The 18234-nt window shown below is 55.1% G+C and overlaps 1 protein-coding gene, 1 long non-coding RNA gene and 1 other non-coding gene across 5 annotated transcripts in view; 2 read left to right on the top strand and 1 right to left on the bottom strand.

Moving 5' to 3' along the window:
- Positions 1-18234, bottom strand: part of CUEDC1 (CUE domain containing 1) — an 83661-nt gene that overhangs the window by 26711 nt on the left and 38716 nt on the right. The gene's annotated exons all lie outside the window — the stretch shown is intronic.
- LOC122450929 lies at positions 267-16080 on the top strand. The gene is made up of 3 exons (XR_006272277.1): positions 267-278; positions 10237-10242; positions 15929-16080. It is a non-coding gene; the product is annotated as an uncharacterized LOC122450929 (long non-coding RNA).
- On the top strand, positions 11268-11340 carry TRNAE-UUC. The gene has a single exon. It is a non-coding gene; the product is annotated as a tRNA-Glu (tRNA).

Raw genomic sequence — 18234 nt, 5'->3', positions numbered from 1 at the left:
GAGACGGTGGGGGACAGGGAGGCCTGGCCTGCTGCGGTGCACAGGGTCGCAAAGAGTCGGACACGGCTGAGCGATTAAACATCGACAACACGCTGAATGCTGCCTCCCAGATTTCTCTTGCCGTGACGTCTCCCAGGAACACACCCTTCACCCCCACACCTGCATGGCCGACCTGCTGCCTCCACACGGATGTCCAACAGCAGCTCCAACATAACTTATCAGGCGGCCAGTAAAGACGGGACGGAAAGAGGTTGGGAGTGCAGCACCTGTGGGTTTTCGTCCCGCCTTCCTCCCCCAGCTCATCGCAATGGTGGGGACGGGGTGCTTTCTTCATTTCCAAAGCCCGTTCTCCACGTTTTCATTTAGCGCTCACAGCAAACCTGTCACTTACACAGGGTGTGCAGTACTGCCCCACCTCACAGACGAAGCGACCGAGGCCAGGACATCCCCAAGATGCAGTTCAGGTACCTGCGCCCCCACCACTTGGCCTGAGGGCCTCCTCCCTGGCACACCAGGCTGATGGCAGGCTGGTCTTTCCAAGCCAACGACAGCTCCAGAGGGCAGGAGGTCGACCCCCCTCCAAGACCTGAATCGAAATTCTACTGCCTTCTGGGAGGGCCAGGACTCAACCCCAAAAGGTGGCGCTTAGCACAGGAGGCCTCGGGAGGAGGTGCAGAGCTGGGAGGCCGGAGGCCCCGGGGCCAGTGCTGTTCTGCATCACCCCCCACTCCCACGCCCCCCACTGATTCTTCTGTCGTTCTGGAGCGACTACCCGAGGCCGGCAGTGTCCCTGCACGCCCCCAGCTCTCCTCTCTGAAAACCCCCAGGGCCGAGGGACAGGCCAGATCTTGTGATCTGTCTGAGCTGCTGTGATCGCAGCCGTCAGAGGGACGCGCTGTCCCTTCTTGCCTAACAAGCTCTGGGCCCAGCCCAGCGGCACAGCCGTGCCAGGCCACTAGGTGGGGTCCGAGGGCTCAGGCCAGAGCTGCTCGCAAGAAAGGGAATGCAGAGTGGCTTCTCCCCAGGGACCAGGCCACCCGCCCACTCCCTCATGATTAAAGGGGATGGGAGCCCCCCGCCGCCCCAGGGGTCTCAGAATACAAGACAGGGAGGGTTTCAGGCTAATTTATTCTCAAGGTGGGAAACAGAAGGCACACATGCCACTCACTCCTACCCGGCATCCATGGCAGACATCACTAATCCATTGAGGCATTGTCCTCTGCAACCCGCATGGCCTCAGAAGCCTGTTCAACCCGGCGCTCTGGACAAGCCACCACCGAGTGATTAGAACTGGCACGCAAGGTACACCCTGCTTGCCAGCTGTTCCATTTCCCGTATGAGAAGACCAGGCCCAGGCTTATTTTGTCTCATTAGGAATCCAGGCTGCAAAGGCCAGCAGGGCCAGAATGAGGTCATATGACCCCTGGGATGCTGGTCCTGGGGGAACCTCAAGTGGGTGACGGCTGCGTTCAGGGAGAGACCGCCGGGCCTGGGGTATCTGTCTCCCTGTGCAATTGTCACCTCGGACGTGGCGGGGGCAGGGTGCAGGGAAGTCTGCCCGAGCTTCTTGGCTTCTGAGCTGGAGAGGCCCCAAAGGGGGAGAAAGGAAGGGGGGGAACAAGAGACAGAGAGAGGCTGTCAGGGGCTGTGTGTGTGAGTATCCGAGTATGTGTGAGTGTCCGAGAGTGTGTGTGTGTGTGTGTGCGTGTGAGTGCCCGGCGCAGGGCGGGGGGTGGCGGCCCCGACAGAGGCGCCTTGTCCTCCGCCCCGTACAGTCTTGTTTTCTTCCCAAGCTATTAATGTCACTGCAGCTTCAAAAGCCGGGTGACCTTTAAATGCCGAGCCTCCTGCTCCCGCCCAAGGCGCGGAAACAGCTTAATGGAAACTCAAACGGCCCCAGCTGCTGGGCCCGCAACAAAGCCAGCCTCTTTCCCGAGCCGAGCCGCGCGGAGTTGCTGGGGAGCCACACCTGTGCCCGCTCCCGGGGGAGGGGGTGTCAGGAAGGGGCAGGGGGGACCCTCGGGCACAGTCATCGGGAAACAGCGGCCTGGCTGGACCTGAGCGGAAGAGGTGCGGGAAGACAGGGAGAGACAGTTCTGCCACGCCTGGCTGTGTGGCCTCGGGTTAGCCACTCACCTGTCTGGGCCATCCCCACCATTCAGTCCAATCTAAGGCTGGGGCAGGAAAAAAATAATCTGCCTCCCCCCAAAATATCTTTTAAAAATCTATAGGAGGGGCTTCCCTGGTGGTCCAGTGGTTAAGAGTCTGCCTTGAAATGCAGGGGACACCAGTTCCATTCCTGGTCTGGGAAGATCCTACATGCCAAGGGGCCACTAAGCCGGTGGGCCACAACTACTTAAACGTGCGCACCCAGAGCCTGTGCTCCGAAACCAAGGGAATTCAGGAGAAGCCTGGGTACCACCGTGAGCAGCGGCCAGGCGGCTGCAAGTAGAGAAAGCCCGTGCACGGCAGCGAAGACCCGAAACAGCCAAAAATAACTAACCAAATAAATAAAATTTTAAAAAATCTATGGAAGAAAAAAAAATGAGGGTGAGACGTTTCGAAGACTTTAATAAAGTCCCTCCCCTATGAAAGGATTGGCCCCAGAGCCTCAGTTCTAAGGACACCGTTGTTCATGTTTGTTTCTGAGGCCCAAACATTGGGCTTGGCCACTGTCAAAGGGCCAAGAAGTCAACTCTGCCTTCCAGATGAAAAGATTCAAGACGAAGCCCACCCACCCTGGGCATGAGTGACCTGTCGTTTGCATGGCTCATCTTGGTAGAATGATGGTGGTAATAGCAACGATGATAACACAGCACTTACCCCCTGCTTCTTTATGCACCAACCACTATTCCAAGTGCCTTATGCAAGCTAATGCCTTTTCATCCCCGCTATAGCCCTGAAAGGTACATGCTACCAATGCTACTTCTACTTTATAGAGAGAAAAGTGAGGCACAGAGGAGTTGAGGAACTTGCTTAAGGTCACACAGCCGAGTGGCCAAAATGGCCTGTGAACCCAGGAGATCTGACTCCAGATCTGACAGTCTCACACAGTCAGGCCTGACCGCCCTCTGTATCTGCAGAGCCGCGCACAAGGCCAGGCCCCCCGGCAAGAACTCAGCAACTGTGAGCGGAGTGGAGTCCTCACGGGGTAGAGCTGCCCCTGGCACTGTCCCAGTGTCCAGGGAAGAAGGGAGGAAGGACTCTGCAGGCAAAGCTTACCAGAGGAGAGGGAACCACAGCAATTTCCTTACATAAACCTTTTTTCCACTCTGCCAAGGTTGTCCGTTGCCTGGGCAACCAAATGCTTTCCATCTCCACCTGAACTGGTTGGGACTATTTCCATAACAGTCCCTCTCTCCATCAACAAACACCATCAGCTCAGCCAAGACACTCAACCCAGGTGCCGAGGAGGAGAGGAGATCCGCCCTCAGTGGACAGAGGGGAGGCTGCTCCCCGGGGCCCCACCCAGGGGTTGCAGCCTTGGGGAGCCCCTCTGGGCTGGCAGGAACGTGTCTGTGCCTGGGACCAAGTGCAGCGGCCCAAGCTCGGAGTAAGGGGAGCTGGCAGCCAGCTCAGGTGCAAGGCAGTGAGGCTGGGCTGGCTCCAGGCGTGAGCTCATGCTGGCCCGGGGCCAGCTCTTCGGGAAAGAGGGGCCAGCTGCCCCTCCCCGGGCCTCCCCTTCAGGCAGGAGGAGGCCCCTCTACAGGCTGGGCCTGCAAGGGCTGGGGCTGAGCCCCGAGGTCTGGGCAGGAACGAGAGATGCCTCTGGGCCCCTGGGATAGGTGATCGGTCAGTGATGCCACACAATTCAGGATCTGCACATGCCAAGGAGCCAAGAGTAGGGAGAGGTGTTCAGAGCAGCGGAGGGCCCTCCTCCCCACACTCCCACACACTTCACACCCCTCCCCCACTGATCCATGAATTCCATTTCTATGGGATCCGCGTAACATATTTAATGGCTTCCCTCGTAGCTCAGTCGGTAAAGAACCTGCCTGCAATGCAGGAGACCCGGGTTTGATTCCTGGGTCAGGAAGATCCCCTGAAGAAGGAAATGGCAACCCACTCCAGTATTCTTGCCTGGAGAATTCCCCTGGACAGAGGAGCCCAGCAGGCTACAGTCCATGGAGTCACAAGAGTCGGACACAGTTTATTGACTAAACCACCACCACCACCATACAATGGTAAACAAAAGTGAGGTATCTCTGTGCCCAAGACCTACTGCTTAGGGGAACAATGCAAGGCTCAGAACAGGAAGTGTATCCTCTGTCCTCTACTGCCTTATGGTATGTGTACGTCTATACACGGGCTTCCCAGGCGGCACTAGTGGTAAAGAAAGTGTTAGTCGCTCAGTCACATCTGACTCTTTGTGACCCCAAGGACTGTAGCCCACCAGGCTCCTCTGTCCATGGGATTCTCCGGGCAAGAATACTGCAGTGGGTTCCCATTTCCTTCTCCAGGGGATCTTCCTAACTTAGGGATAGAACTTGGGTCTCCTGCATTGCAGGCAGACCCTTAACCATCTAAGCCACCCTGCCTGCAATGCAGGAGACCCAGGTTTCATCCCGGGGTCAGGAAGATCCCCTGGAGGAGGGCATGGCTACCCACTTCAGTATTCTTGCCCAGAGAATCCCATGGACAGAGGAGCCTGGCGGGCTACAGTGTCGCAAAGAGTCCGACACGACTCAAGTGACTTAGCACACAAGCATGTCTGTACATATGGAGAGGGTGAGGGAGTGGGCTCCAAAAGAAATTCTTAAGAAATCGCTAACATGGGTTTTCACTGGGGAGAATTAGGTCACAAGAGACAGATCAAGGAAACTTTTGCTGTAAACCCTTTGGTATGTTTTAAATTTTTATTCATGCTCATTGATTTAAAAATAAAATAGGCAGAGGGTTTCCCTGGTGGCTCCGTGTTGAAGAGTCCGCCTGCCGACACGGGGGACACGAGTTTGATCCCTGGTCTGTCCAGGAGGATCCCACATCCGTGGGACAACTAGGCGCATGCTTCGTAACTGCTGAGCCAGCACTCTAGAGCCCCAGAGCCGCAACTGCTGAGCGCAGGCACCACAATTACTAAGGCCCGTGCGCCCAGAGCCCACGCTCTGCAACAAGAGAAGCCACTGCAAGGAGAAGCCAACGCACTGCAACCAGAGTCGCCCCCACTAGCCGCAACTAGAGAAGGCCTGCACGCAGAAATGAAGACCCAGCACAGCCATAAATAATAGATAAGTAAAACAAGCAAATAAAGAATATCAAAGTGATGGCACTGCAGTGATTTTCTCTGTTCCTTTTTCACATACATGTTGTCTACAATGGATATGACTTACTTTTTAATAACAGTTATAGTAAATATCTGTGCATGCTTACTATTGCCATTTTCTAAGCACGTGGCATGCACGATCTTATCAAAGTCCCACAGTAAAGCAATTATTATACTCATCTTACAGATAAGCTGAGACTGTGTGTGCTGTGTCCGACTCTTTGCAACCCCATGGACTGTGGCCCACCAGGCTCCTCTGTCCATGGGATTCTCCAGGCAAGAATCCTGGAGTGGGTTGCCATGCCCTCCTCCAGGGGATCTTCCCAACCCAGGGATCGAATTGCCATCTTCTACATCTCCTGTACTGGCAGGCAAGGTCTTTACCACTAGCGCTACCTGGGAAGCCCAAATGAAGACTGTTGAAGACTAGGCGAGTTTAAATAACTTATGTGGGGTCAGAGTCAGTGACAGAGCCAAAATGTGAATCCAAACAATCCATCCCCAGAGTCCATGCTCTTCTGAACCCCTGCCTTACACTGTTCTCTGATTTTAAAAAACTAAACCAAACAAACAGTGAATGATGATAGGAAAAAGTCTTAAGAAAAAAGCAAACCGCAGAGCCTCCAGGGATTTAAAACTTTTGTAATCCTTCACATCCCAACCCAGTCCTTCCTGCCCGGACTTTCTGGGCAAGCCCCCCCAGTCCTGCCTCAGTGGGAACCAGGCTGCTCCCACATGCTCCCCTGAACCCCGCTTCCAGGTAAGGGTGCCGCCCACCTCCTGGTGGAGCTGCGGGGAGCCCAACGGTTCCCTCCGGGGCAAGGTCATGGCTGATGCCGCAGTTGTTTCAGAGGTCAGACCGCAGTGTGGGCCCCCTTCCCCGGGGGCAGCACAGGGCAGGGTCTAGCCAGGAAGCTCCTGGTGGAGGGAAAACCACACGCTGGCTTTTACCGGCGTTGAGTCTGGGGTAAGAGTGCAGCGGTTCAGGGTGAGCCTCACCTCGGGCCGAGCCCAGCTTCCACCCCGGTCCCCACTGCCTGGGTGGGCGGGACTGCTCTGAGCGCATGTCCTCGCGTGTGTACCCCCTGACCCTGTGGGACATCACGTGCGCTCATTCTCGGGGCACATAAGAGGGTCTGTTTCCAGAGCCTGGCCTCAGAGTCAGACCCCGGGTCGCGATCCTGAACCCGGTCCTGATTGTGGGGGCAGGGGAGCGTGCAGCAGAAGGCGCTGCTCAGGTCTGGGGTGCTCCGGGAGCCCTGTGTGGGGCCTCCCACTGCTGCTGGGGCGGGCGGGTCCTATGCCCCCTGCAGAGGGCCTGGGCTGGACAGCGGGAGCGCAGGCCCCCCAAACCAGGCCCTTCTCAGAAGTGCGCCTCCGGCAGCCAAGGAATGCAGGCCCAGGGCAGGGGAGCAGAGGCCTGGGGAGGGCCCGGCTTCAAAAGAGCAGGCGGCAGCTGCAGGGGGAGGGCCATGGCCCCCTCGGCGGGCGGCGGACACCATCAGAAATTCCAGCGGCCCAGGCGGCAGATGGGATTGTTTAGAGCCATTACCGGACCAGCTCCTCTCCCAGCCGCAGGCGACCCCCTCCCCTCGCTCCCACCCGCCTCGGCGGGGCACCCAGAGGCCAGCTGCCGGCCGTCCCTGACCCACGCTGCTCCATGCCACGTACCCGCAGGCCCACACATGCCCTCCGGAGACGCCAGGGTTAGGAAGGCAGGAGGAAAGGCCATGTTCTCCCTGCCAGATGGCATGTGTGTGTGCTGCCCAAGGTCCAAGCTCAGTGGCCACAGAGCTGGGATCTGAACCCAGATCGTGGCCTCCTGGGTCAGCACTCTCCCCCTGTGTGTGTGTGCACCCAGCACACCAACACACAGCTCACACGCCTGAGTGTGCTGCACACACCAGCTCCCGCAAAGCATTCACTGGTGGGAGGGTGCCACAACCGTGGGGCCACACTCCTTTAGGTTTCCCCAAACTCTCCCCGCAGCCCAGCACACCATCCGCTCCTCTCTTCGCCCAACTCGGAAGCTGTGTTTTTCCAGCTACGCTGTCCTAGACACACGTACACGGTAAGGTGCCCTGAGCGCACGCACCCTCAGCCTTCCCACAGCCCCACCCTGCAAGCCCCTCCCTCCCCCAGGCTGACAGCGGGGCCAGATGAGGCCCTCCTCTCTTCCCCAACAATGCCCAGCACGGCTTGCACGGCATCAGGTGCACCGATGGTGAGGGGGAGGTCGGGCTGACCTGCTCGGCAGCAAATCTGCCCAGAACAAGACAGGGAAGTGGCACGCCCCGGCCGAGGCAGCGGCTTCCTGGTTCCCTGCAGGACCAGCTCCTGGAAGGGAGTCCAGGCGTGGACCTCAGCCCGCTGGGGCTGGGAGCTCTGGCCCTCGCACAAGCAGGGGCAGGGGTCACAGAACCAGCCTTCTTTGCCTCAGAGGGCCTCAGTCTCCATTTTCAGAAAATGGAGAGAAGCAAGACCCTATTCATTCTGACCTCACCCATCACTGAAACCTCCCAGAGATGCAAGGACATGAGTGGGAGTGGGGGGCGGGAGAGGGGTGCCAGAGAAAGGCACCCCCATGCTAGGTACCACTATGATGGCTGCTCTGCAGAAGGGGGTGGCTGCATCCTGGGGACCCTGGGGCTGGAAGGACCTGTCCCCTTTCTGAAGCTGCAGAATTAGAATGCCTGTCCTCAGAGGAAATCCCCAGCAGAAGCCCATTCTATGAAGACATTAGGCAGAGGCCTGCCCTGCCTCCCTCCCCCAGCAGTTAGTAAAGAGGGAGCCTGACATTGGCCGGGTGCTGGGCTGGGCTTCCGTGCCTCACGCTAATCCTCACAGTAATCCAGTCCTGCAGATCATTACCTTCTACCACGATCAGAGCCAGTGTGCAGACAGGGACAAGGAGGTGCGTGTGACCGAAAGGCTGCCCAGGACCGCACCACATCCAGATGGCATGCCCTTACAGGAGAGAGAGCGTGAGCCTGTCACGTCTTTTGGCACACCAGTTACTTGCTACCAGCTTTCAAGCCTGGGTTTACCCAGAGCTGTGTGCATCTCCACCTGTTCCCTGCACTGCTGCTGACCTGCTCACACGGCTCTGGGAAACGCAAAGGTACTTCTCTATCAGTCTAAGAAGCAAATGCTCTTTGCTTTAGAGCAACGTATCTCAGAGGATGGCGGAGACCACCTTCACCAGAGCCTTCTGAGCGGTTTGCGAAGAACACATATTCTCCACCTCACTATTAAATCAGAATTTCTGGGGGGACAGCCTGGGAATCTGCATATTCATAGGATCCCCAGATCATTCTAATGACCAGGAGAGTGTGAGGACCACTCCCTTACAGTTTGGAGCCCTGGAGTCTGATCTCAGTTCCATCACAAACCAACCAAGTGACCTTGCTTTCAGATTCCCGTCTGAAAAATGGGCATGGATCTCCAAGATCCCTTTCATTCTTGGCATCCTCCGTGTCTGCCCTGAGTCTCCAGATGGTCCACAGCTGTTTGAGCTGAGTTTCATGGACTGTTCAGTCCCTGGAGCCACCAATGTACACTGCAAGCACACATTAAAAAGAATTCCTGTCTGGCTGATTTAGGGAGATCTGCAAAAGCACCTTACTTATCTCTGGCTCCAAGCCCTAAACAAATGGCTTTTGGATTATCCAGTGCCACCTCCCTACTCTCCTGAATATCTATTTTCTTCATTCCAGCCTGAGTCAAGCAGGATTCTGTAAACATTAGGTCCGCACACCTGGGCTTGATCAACAGTCGTCAAACAACGGCTCTGCCAAATTGCCCCACAAGCCCAAACTCGCAGCCGCTCTGTCCCTCCCGAGGAGCTGACAGCCAGGGATGTGTGGACCCCTTCTCCCAGCAGAGGATGGGCATGAGGGCTGGGTGGGAGAGAGGCCGTAGCCAGAATGGCCCCAGCCTACAAGTGGGTTGCATGTCAGCCAGACTTTAACGGGTGCGAGGCAACAGTGGGGCAGCAAGTCCAGCCGTCGCTGGGACCTTTCAAAAGCAGCTGGACATCCCCTAGTCCTGTGGCGCCTCAATGCGCACTGTGGAAACACCACGCAGTATTCAGCCAGTGCTCAAGCACTGCTGGCTGCTGGCAAACATAACTGACTCATCCTTCGAGGTTTATCAATCCTTGACAGAGGCGCTACAGGGGTTATCAGACCAGCAGCCCACAGACACGGGATGATTTCAGATTCAAGCAACCTCTGTGGAGGGGGAGCCCGTGTGCGTGTGTAAACCAGAGAGGAAAGATTGACAGGAAAGGCAAGAGTGAAAAGCCGGCTTGCCCAGTGGGAAACATCTGTGAACTGTAGCCCACGACTGCTGATCCCAGCCCTTAAAAATAGATAATTCTCTCACTCTGAATGTGCTGACTGCCCCCAAACGATGGTGTTTTCCGTGTGCATGGCACTTGACGGTTTCCAGGGCTGGGAGAGCCCTCTCCACTCGGCCAGGCTCTAGGCTGGACCTGTGCTCGAGAGCAGGGGTTTACCTGGCACTGTGCTGGGCACTCCACCTCCACCACATCCTCGCCGCAGCCTGACGAGGTAGGCTATCCTGCGGATAACCTGCCCGAGCCCCACAGCCGGGAAGTGGCGGGCTCCGGATGCTACCCCAGAGCCCAGATCCCCAAGCACTCACTACACTGTCACCCCACTTGTAACGGGGAGCCTCTGATCTCTGCACGGGGCAAAGGGGGAAACTGGGGCTCCAGAAGGAATGTGGCGTCACCCTGCAGCAAGAGAGAATCGCTACGTGCACTGGCCGCGAGCGGGAAGACAGGAAACAAGGGGGTGGCCCGCAGCTCGGAGCGGAGCGGGCATGGCCTGCCTGCCACAGGCGTCCCCTCCCGCAGGGGTTGAGGGCCGGCTCCCACACCCAGCAGGGCCCCCCTGTGTGGCTCTGGGCTCTTCAAATTGGGTTTCCATCCCAACCACCCTGGGCAGCAGTGAGTGAGTCAGGCCCCGGCAGGAGGAAGTGGCCACGCTTGAAAATCATTAACATGCAGGGCTGAGCTCTGGGCCTTTGTTCTTGAGCAAGGACTGTAGCATTTCACTTTCAGGAAGGAGCGGGGAGGGTGGGGCAGGCTCAGAATTGCACAACCAGAAGCACAGGCTCAGACGCACAGAGGTCCCACGTGGAAAGTTGGCTGAGATGGCCCGGCCCCTGTGGAAAAGTACAAGTCGACCCACGGCCCTCAGACACGGTGGGTCCACACAGAGAGCACAGGCTCACTCATTCCCTCGGCTTTTTCAATCAGAGAGGACTTCCAGCAGGGGTGAAAGTGCTAGCTGCCCAGTCGTGTCTGACTCTTTGTGGCCCCATGGACTGCAGCCCGCCAGGCTCCTCTGTCCATGGGATTCTCCAGGCAAGAATACTGGAGTGGGTTGCCATGCCCTCCTCCAGGGGATCTTCCCGACCCAGGGATCGAATCCTGGTCTCCTGCACTGCCCGCAGGTTCTTTACCATCTGAGCCACCAGGGAAGCCGTCCATCCAGCAGGGGTACATCGGGGCTTCTAAGGCCGGGAGGACGCAGACAGGCAGCAGAGGGGAAGGTGCGGATCTCGGGCCTCTGACCCCAGCACAGCAGGAACCCCAGGTCAGAAGGGGACAACTCTCCCCACATCCGGCTTGGAGGGGCAGCCCCAGCTCGGGGAGACCACCAACCTATACATCCCTCTTCCAAAACACAGCATCCCTCCTCCAACCACGTGAGCATCTCCCAGAATCCAGGAAAGCACAGCAAACAGCCCTCCAGGGCGCCCCCCACCATGAATATCCAGGTAAATGTTTCGAGGTGGCAGCTCTTCCCTGCAAGAGTCACATCTCCGCCACCAGCAGAGTGGGAAAGGCAGAGAAGCGAATTAGTTAACTCTGGGACAGGGAGGATGAAGGCTGGGGAGGAGAGAGGAAGAGAGGAAAGTCCGTCGACAGGGAGAAATCTGTCTTTAAAAAAGTTAACACAACACAGGGAACTCCCCAGTGGTCCAGTGGTTAGGATGCTGTGCTTTCACTGCTGGGGGCGCAGGTTCAATCCCTGGCTGGGGAACTAAGATCCTTCAAGCTGAGCGCGCGCGCCCCACCCCACCCCACCCCCCACCCCCCCCCCCCGCAAAAATGTAATACAAGTAAGAATAAAACGGCTTTCAGTGAGCCTCAGCGTCCTTGGAAAAGGAAAACGGCTTTCAGTGAGCCCTGGGGTCCTTGGAAAAGAACCATTCATCCCTAGATCCTGAGGAACAGACCCCTGCTCCCCTCCCTACCTTGCAGGGGTCAGTCAGAGGCTAAGGATTTACCCTGCTCCCCTCCTGCACCTCATTAGAACTTAACCTCCAGGCCCTCAAGGAAATTGGTAGAAATGAGACCCTTGTCCTTTGTCAATTAGAAAGAAAACAGCCCTCTGGGGAGATGGCCCTCCTCTGGGGGGCCCTCTCGTGCTCTTAGACAACCCCTGTTCCCTTGGGGGTGGCAGAGAGAATTGGAAAGGAGCCGGCTTGTTTAGGGAAGCCGCCTGCTCCCTGAAGTCTGGCAGGGGCAGGCCACCCACCAGGTCCAGCTCACCCCCCTCAAAGCCCGCCTATTTGGAAAGGGCTTTCGGGGACAGGAAGCAATAAACAGAGTCAAGCGGCCAAGATGCAGGGGCTGATGATGCAGTTTATGGATTTTCCAGGCCTCTTTGTACTCTCCCACCAGCTGCCTGGGGCTCTGCAGGAAAAGGTGCTGGCAAAAGGCAAGCTGGTCGTTGGCTTGAATGGTGGCCTCTTGTCGGGCCTCGGCTGGGCCCTGCCAAGTGTGGGAGGGGACTGCATGCCTTGATGGCCCCGCAGGCTCCTCCTCGGGGCCCCAAAGAGAAACCCCGCCCACCCCATGTTACTAGAGCCCGGACAAACATGCACAAGTCACTTTCACGCAGCTCACTTCTCTGCCCAGTTCTAAGTTACTTCCTCACTTCAGAGGAGGCTGACTCCCGGAATTCCCAGAGGGGAGGACGTGCCTGGCCAAGCTGCAGCTCGAGAAGGGCAGGTGGGTGGCCCTCCTTCACCAAGCAGCTTGCAGCTCAGCTCTTTTAGCTGCCTCCAGTGTAGAGCAACTGAGGGAAAGCCAAGACTGATGGGGAAGGTGATTTGGGGTGGCACGGCCTTCCCAGTGCCAAGGTCAGCGTGCATCTCCCATCTGGTAAGGCAGTTGCCCATGTGTGCAAAGCTGTGAGTGCAGAGGGTTTGTGGGATACCCAGGAACCGAACACGACACAGGTGCCTCTGAAGAACGGAGAGGCAGGCAGCAGAGACCTTCAGGGCCAGATGACACGAAAAAACCAAGCGGCAGGGCCAGGTGTCCCCTGTAGTAATTTTGTCGAAATGTCAGAGTGTATGCTTGTATATTTGAAATGCACAGGGAGGCCACCGAGTGAATACATGCCCAGCACTAAGGAGCAGTTGTCTAAGAGGTAGGGTTGCACGAGGGGTTTGCTGATTACTTCATGCATCTCTGCATCCTTTGAAGTTTTTTTTTTTTTAACAAACATGCATTGTTTTTATAGTTAAAAATTAAGAATTTTTTTTGTTTCATTTTTTAAAAACACTTCATTTATTTTCGGCGGTGCTGGGTCTTCACTGCTGCACACGGGCCTTCTCCAGCTGCAGCGAACAGGGGCCACGCTCTAGATGCAGCGCCTGTGTTTCTCACAGCAGTGGCATCTCTTACCACAGAGAACGGACTCTAGGGGCATGGCCTCAGTGGCTGTGGCTCATGGGCATGTGGGATCTTCCTGGGCCAGGGATCGAACCCATGTCCCCTGCACTGGCACGTAGACTCTCAAGCACTGGACCACCAGGGAAGTCCCCCAAATTAAGAATTTTTTTTAAAGATACGTTGCAACATAGAATGTACAGCTGCTGCAGAAAACAGTTTGGTAGCTCCTCGAGAAGTTAAACCCAGAATTATCATACGATCTAGCAGTTCTATTCCCAGGTATACTCCCCAAAGAACTGAAAGCAGAGATTCAGGTATCTGAACACCAGTGTTGATAGCAACATTATTCACAACACCCCAAAGGCAGAAACAACCCAGGTGTCCATCACCAGATGAATGGATGAACGAAATATAGACTATACTTACAGAACCATGGAACTCAGCCACAAAAAGGCATGAAATTCTGATAGATGCTATAACATGGGTGAACCCTGAAAACATGCTAATATAAGCCAGACACAAAAGGACAAACGCTGTATGATTCCACTTTATGAGGTACCTAGAATAGGCAAATTCCTGGAGACAGAAACCAGAAGAGTTTCCCAGGAGCTGAGGAAGCAGGGGAATGGAGAGATACCATTTAATGGGCACAGAGTTTCTGTTTGGGATGATGATCAAGTTCTAGAAATGGACAATGGTGAGGACTACACAATACTGTCCAGATACTGAGTGCTACCGAACTGCCACTTGAAGATAGTTAAAATGGTTAATTTTATGTCATGTGCATTTTACTGCAATGACAATAAGTAAAGATGCAAATCAGGCAGGACGAGGCACCGGGTTGCAGAAGAGACTGTGAGTCACCAGGCAGAAGGGGGCACTCTTCAGGCTGTGCAGAGAGGGCCGCCAGCCCAGGAAATCCTGCCTGCACAGAGGGGCTCTGTCCCCATCTGCATGGCGTGGGTCAGGGAACAATGACAGCCCTGTTGATGGGGACTGTTCACTGGTCTCCAGAGTCACACATGCCACAGGGCTGGGGGTGGCGGAGAGGTGGCCACGCAGGGATGCTCCGGGGGACATTTGGGACAGTCGAGTTATGACACTAGGAAACAGCTATTAGCAAAGGCCAGTGTGCCAGCATATGCCTTGGGTAGAAGGAGCGGGGTAGGGGGCTGGGGAGGGTGGAGAGAGCTGACTGACCTGCACTGCAGGGCAGAGGGTGAGAGGACGAGCAGAAGTCTGTCCTGAGGGCGCTCTGGCAGGCAGAAACCACTCCATTCATTCACTCCACAGACATCACAGGGCACGCTAGGAGGTGGGAAACTGGGGGCAAAGCGGGGATAAGGGGACCAGCTCAGCTGGTTAAGACCCCGATGCAGCTTCACTCCTTGCTCAGAAAATATACCCATATATAAAACTCCAGAGAGACAGTAAAAGACAGGGAAGCCTGGCACGCAGGGGGTCGCAGAGTCGGCCACAACTTAGCAACTGAACAGCAACTAAACAAGAAATTAAAAGCTGTTCCTCATCCCTACCTTCTGAACAAAGACAAAAGATCCCTCTTACTTGAGCTGTTCGGAACAGGAAATAAGATCAAAACTGCCCGCGTGGGCTGCCACCTCCACCCTGCCCCCTGCCACCGGTGGCTCACAGGAGAGCGTCTGCCAGCTGCCAGGCGTCCACCCACACCGAGTTCTTTCTTCCCAAAAGGGAGGGGCAGAGGGGAGCACGGGCAGCCGGGGTGGGAGACCAGGGTCCGCAGCCTCTGACCACTGAATCCAGACTCAGGTGCATGGTTCCTGAGGTCTCACCCCACTTACTTCCAGGTGTACGAGGACATAGAGAAGTGGCATGTGGGGACATTTATGGTCAATGGCAGCTCTGCCTCACTTCAGATAAGACTATTTAACCCGCAGACTTTGCTATAAAAAGATACTGCCTCCAGGGCCTTCCTGAAATGTGTCACGTGTGCATACATGCGCAGAGACGAAAGGGGAGCCAGAGGTTCTGAGACACCTTGGCCTGGCCACTTAGAGTCTTCTCAGACACCCCCTCCTTCCAGAACTGTACTGCCTAAGAAGGGAGCCACTAGTCACCGTGTGGCAAGATAAATTTACATTATTTAATATTAAATAAATAAGGGACTTCCCTGGTGGTCCAGTGACTAAGACTCCACATTCCCAATGCAGGAGGCCCCAGTTTGATCCCTGATCAGGGAACTGGAGCCCACAATGCTGCAAGTAAGAGTTCATGTGATGCAACTAACTCAGGATTTGCATGGCGCAAGTGAAAAGATCCCACGTGCTACAACTAAGACCCAATGCGGGCACATAAATAAGTAAATAAGAAGTAAGTTAATTACTTAAAATTCAGTTCCTCAATCACACTACCACGTTTCAAGTGTTGAACGGCCATCATGTGGAACAGCACACACATTAGAACATTTCCAACATCACAGAAGTTCTATCAGACAGTGCTGTTCCAAAGCCTAAGAGGAGCATGAAGCCCTGGTGTCCTGTAACTGGGGGACTTCGTTAACAATCATCTAGGGAGAACAAGGACTGTGAACAATTGATTTCCCAATGGAAAAGCCCTTCCACCTCCTTCTGGGAAGGGCAGGTAAGTGCAAAGACCCCCTTTTCCTGGGCAGGCAGAGCTAGGGTGAGCACTAGTCCCTCTCCCCACTGGTGGCCATGGCCTCATCCAAGATCAAAGCTTTGGCCCGGTTCCCATGGTAAGATCTGACGCCAAGGCAGGGAGAAGCAGGAGTCCAGCAAGGAGACCAAGTCTGGAGTCAGCACCTTCACGATCCTGGGCTCTCCAGGACAGAGGGGGGCACTTAGCATTGGCAGGGCTTATCCACTGGCCCCTCTTCTGTGTGTGCCCCGTGGAGGCCCTGGCACTGCCTCTTTGGGCTTCTTCAGAGCAATGAGAAGGAATCAGAGGCAGGGGGTATGGATGTGCGAGTGGGACTATAAAAAAAGCTGAGTGCCGAAGAATTGATGCTTTTGAACTGTCGTGTTGGAGAAGACTCTTGAGAGTCCCTTGGACTGCAAGGAGATCCAACCAGTCCATCCCAAAGGAGATGGGTCCTGGGTGTTCATTGGAAGGACTGATGCTGAAGCTGAAACTCCAATACTTTGAACCACCTGACGTGAAGAACTGACTCACTGAAAAAGACCCTGATGCTGGGAAAGATTGAAGGCAGGAGAAGAAGGGGGTGACAGAGGATGAAATGGTTGGATGGCATTACCGAATCAACGGAGCTGAGTTTGAGCAAGCTCAGGGAGTTCGTGATGGACAGGGAGGTCTAGCATGCTGCAGTCCATGGGGTCGCAAAGAGTCAGACAGGACTAAGTGACTGAACTGAACTGAGGCAGGGGGTATGTATGTGGTAAGGGGAGAGGGAGGGATGGTGCTTATTAAAAGGAAAAAACATCCTTTCCAGGAACCCAAAAGGCGAGGCCAAGGAAATGAACAGAAAGGGATTCTGAAAACAGAGCCTGGGGGCTAGAGCCTGTCTCTCTGCACTAACCAGACAGAGAGAAAGGGGTCCAGGCACCCCCCACCACTGCACATGATGATGGAAAATGGTTGAGATATCTTCACTTCTGACTAACCAATCTCCTCAAAAATGTCCCCATTTGAGTCAAAGGGGCATCACCGTTATCTCCCCAGGCTATTTCAGCTTTGGCCCCGAAAGTAAAACAAAATGAGCTGTCGATCTGCAGGTTTTCCTGCAAGCTGCAGACTGGGGGCTGGGGCTGGGAGGCGGGTAAGAAGGCAACCCCTGCAGAGTGGGAACAGGCAGACAGGAAGCCCAAGGGAGGACCTGTGAACAGGGTTCTGGAACAAGCTCTGCCACGCAGATTCTTGAGCGAGTTCCTTTTTCCTTTCAACCTTTAAAAAAATAAAACAGAGGACTTTCCTGGTGGTCCGGTGGTTAGGAGTCTGTCCGCCCATGCAGGGGGACACGGGCTCAACCCCTGGTCTGGCAGGATCCCACACGATGCAGGGCAGCTTAAGGCCTGCGCCACAACTACTGAAGCTTGCGTGGCCTCAAGCCCCTGCTCTGCAACAAGCCAAGCCACCGTGATGAAAAGTCGCACACTACGGCCAACAGCAGCCCCTGCTCACCGCAGCTAGAGAAAGCCCGTGCAGCGCTGGAGACCCAGCACAGCCAAAAATAAACAAAGAATCAAACAGATACAGAGAACTGCACAGAATGCATATGAGTCTGATGAAGTCACATGGCAAACACCTTACAACCATTCATGTCAAGAAACGAAACTCTGCCAGCCGCTCCAACGCCCTCTCTGCGGCCTACAAGCGGCCTGTGTGGTAATCACCTTCTTGCATTTCTTGACCCTCAAAAGTACATGCCTGGACACTATACTTAAGTCCTGCACATTGTCTTTAAAGTCTATTTTAATCTACAGGTTTCCCCTTCATCCCTTCTTTCCCTGTAATTTATGAGTTGACGAACCCAGGCTGCGTAACTGCAGACGTCCCCACTATCTGAAGTTCACGGAGCAAGCTTCCTTTCCTCCCTGAGCCACAGTTACTGCTTCCTTACCAGCACCGCCCTGCTCATCTTCTGGCCCTCCTCTCACAATAGAGAGAGACGGCCTCAGAGAACATCAGGAAATGCTGATGATATTTTGTTAAAGGATGCAGGATGCAAACTGATACATAGGGTATGTCTTCAGCTACGTAAAGGCAAGATGTGTAGGAAAAAGGAGCAGAGGGAAATATGCCCATATATCAATAGTCATCCTGGTTGGTAGTGAAATTCTGTGCCCCCCGTTTCTTTCTTCAGTTCAATTCAGTTCAGTCACTCAGTCGTGTCTGACTCTGTGACCCTGTGGACTGCAGCATGCCAGCCCTCCCTGTCCATCACCAACTCCCGGAGTTTACTCAAACTCATGTCCATTGAGTCGGTGATGCCATCCAACCATGTCATCCTCTGTCGTCTCCTTCTCCTCCTGCCCTCAATCTTTCCCAGCATCAGGGTCTTTTCCAATGAGTCAGCTCTTCACATCAGGTAGCCAAAGTATTGGAGTTTCAGCTTCAGCATCAGTCCTATAAATGGATATTCAGGACTAATCTCCTTTGGGATGGACTGGTTAGATCTCTTTGCTTTCCAAGGGACTCTCAAGAGTCTTCTCCAGCACCACAGTTCAAAAGCATCAATTCTTCGGCACTCAACCTTCTATATGGTCCAACTCTCACATCCATACATGACCAATGG

This window comes from Cervus canadensis, chromosome 1, assembly GCF_019320065.1.
Source record: "Cervus canadensis isolate Bull #8, Minnesota chromosome 1, ASM1932006v1, whole genome shotgun sequence".
Classification (NCBI taxonomy): Eukaryota; Metazoa; Chordata; class Mammalia; order Artiodactyla; family Cervidae; genus Cervus; species Cervus canadensis.
This window is presented reverse-complemented; position numbering and strand designations above follow the sequence as displayed.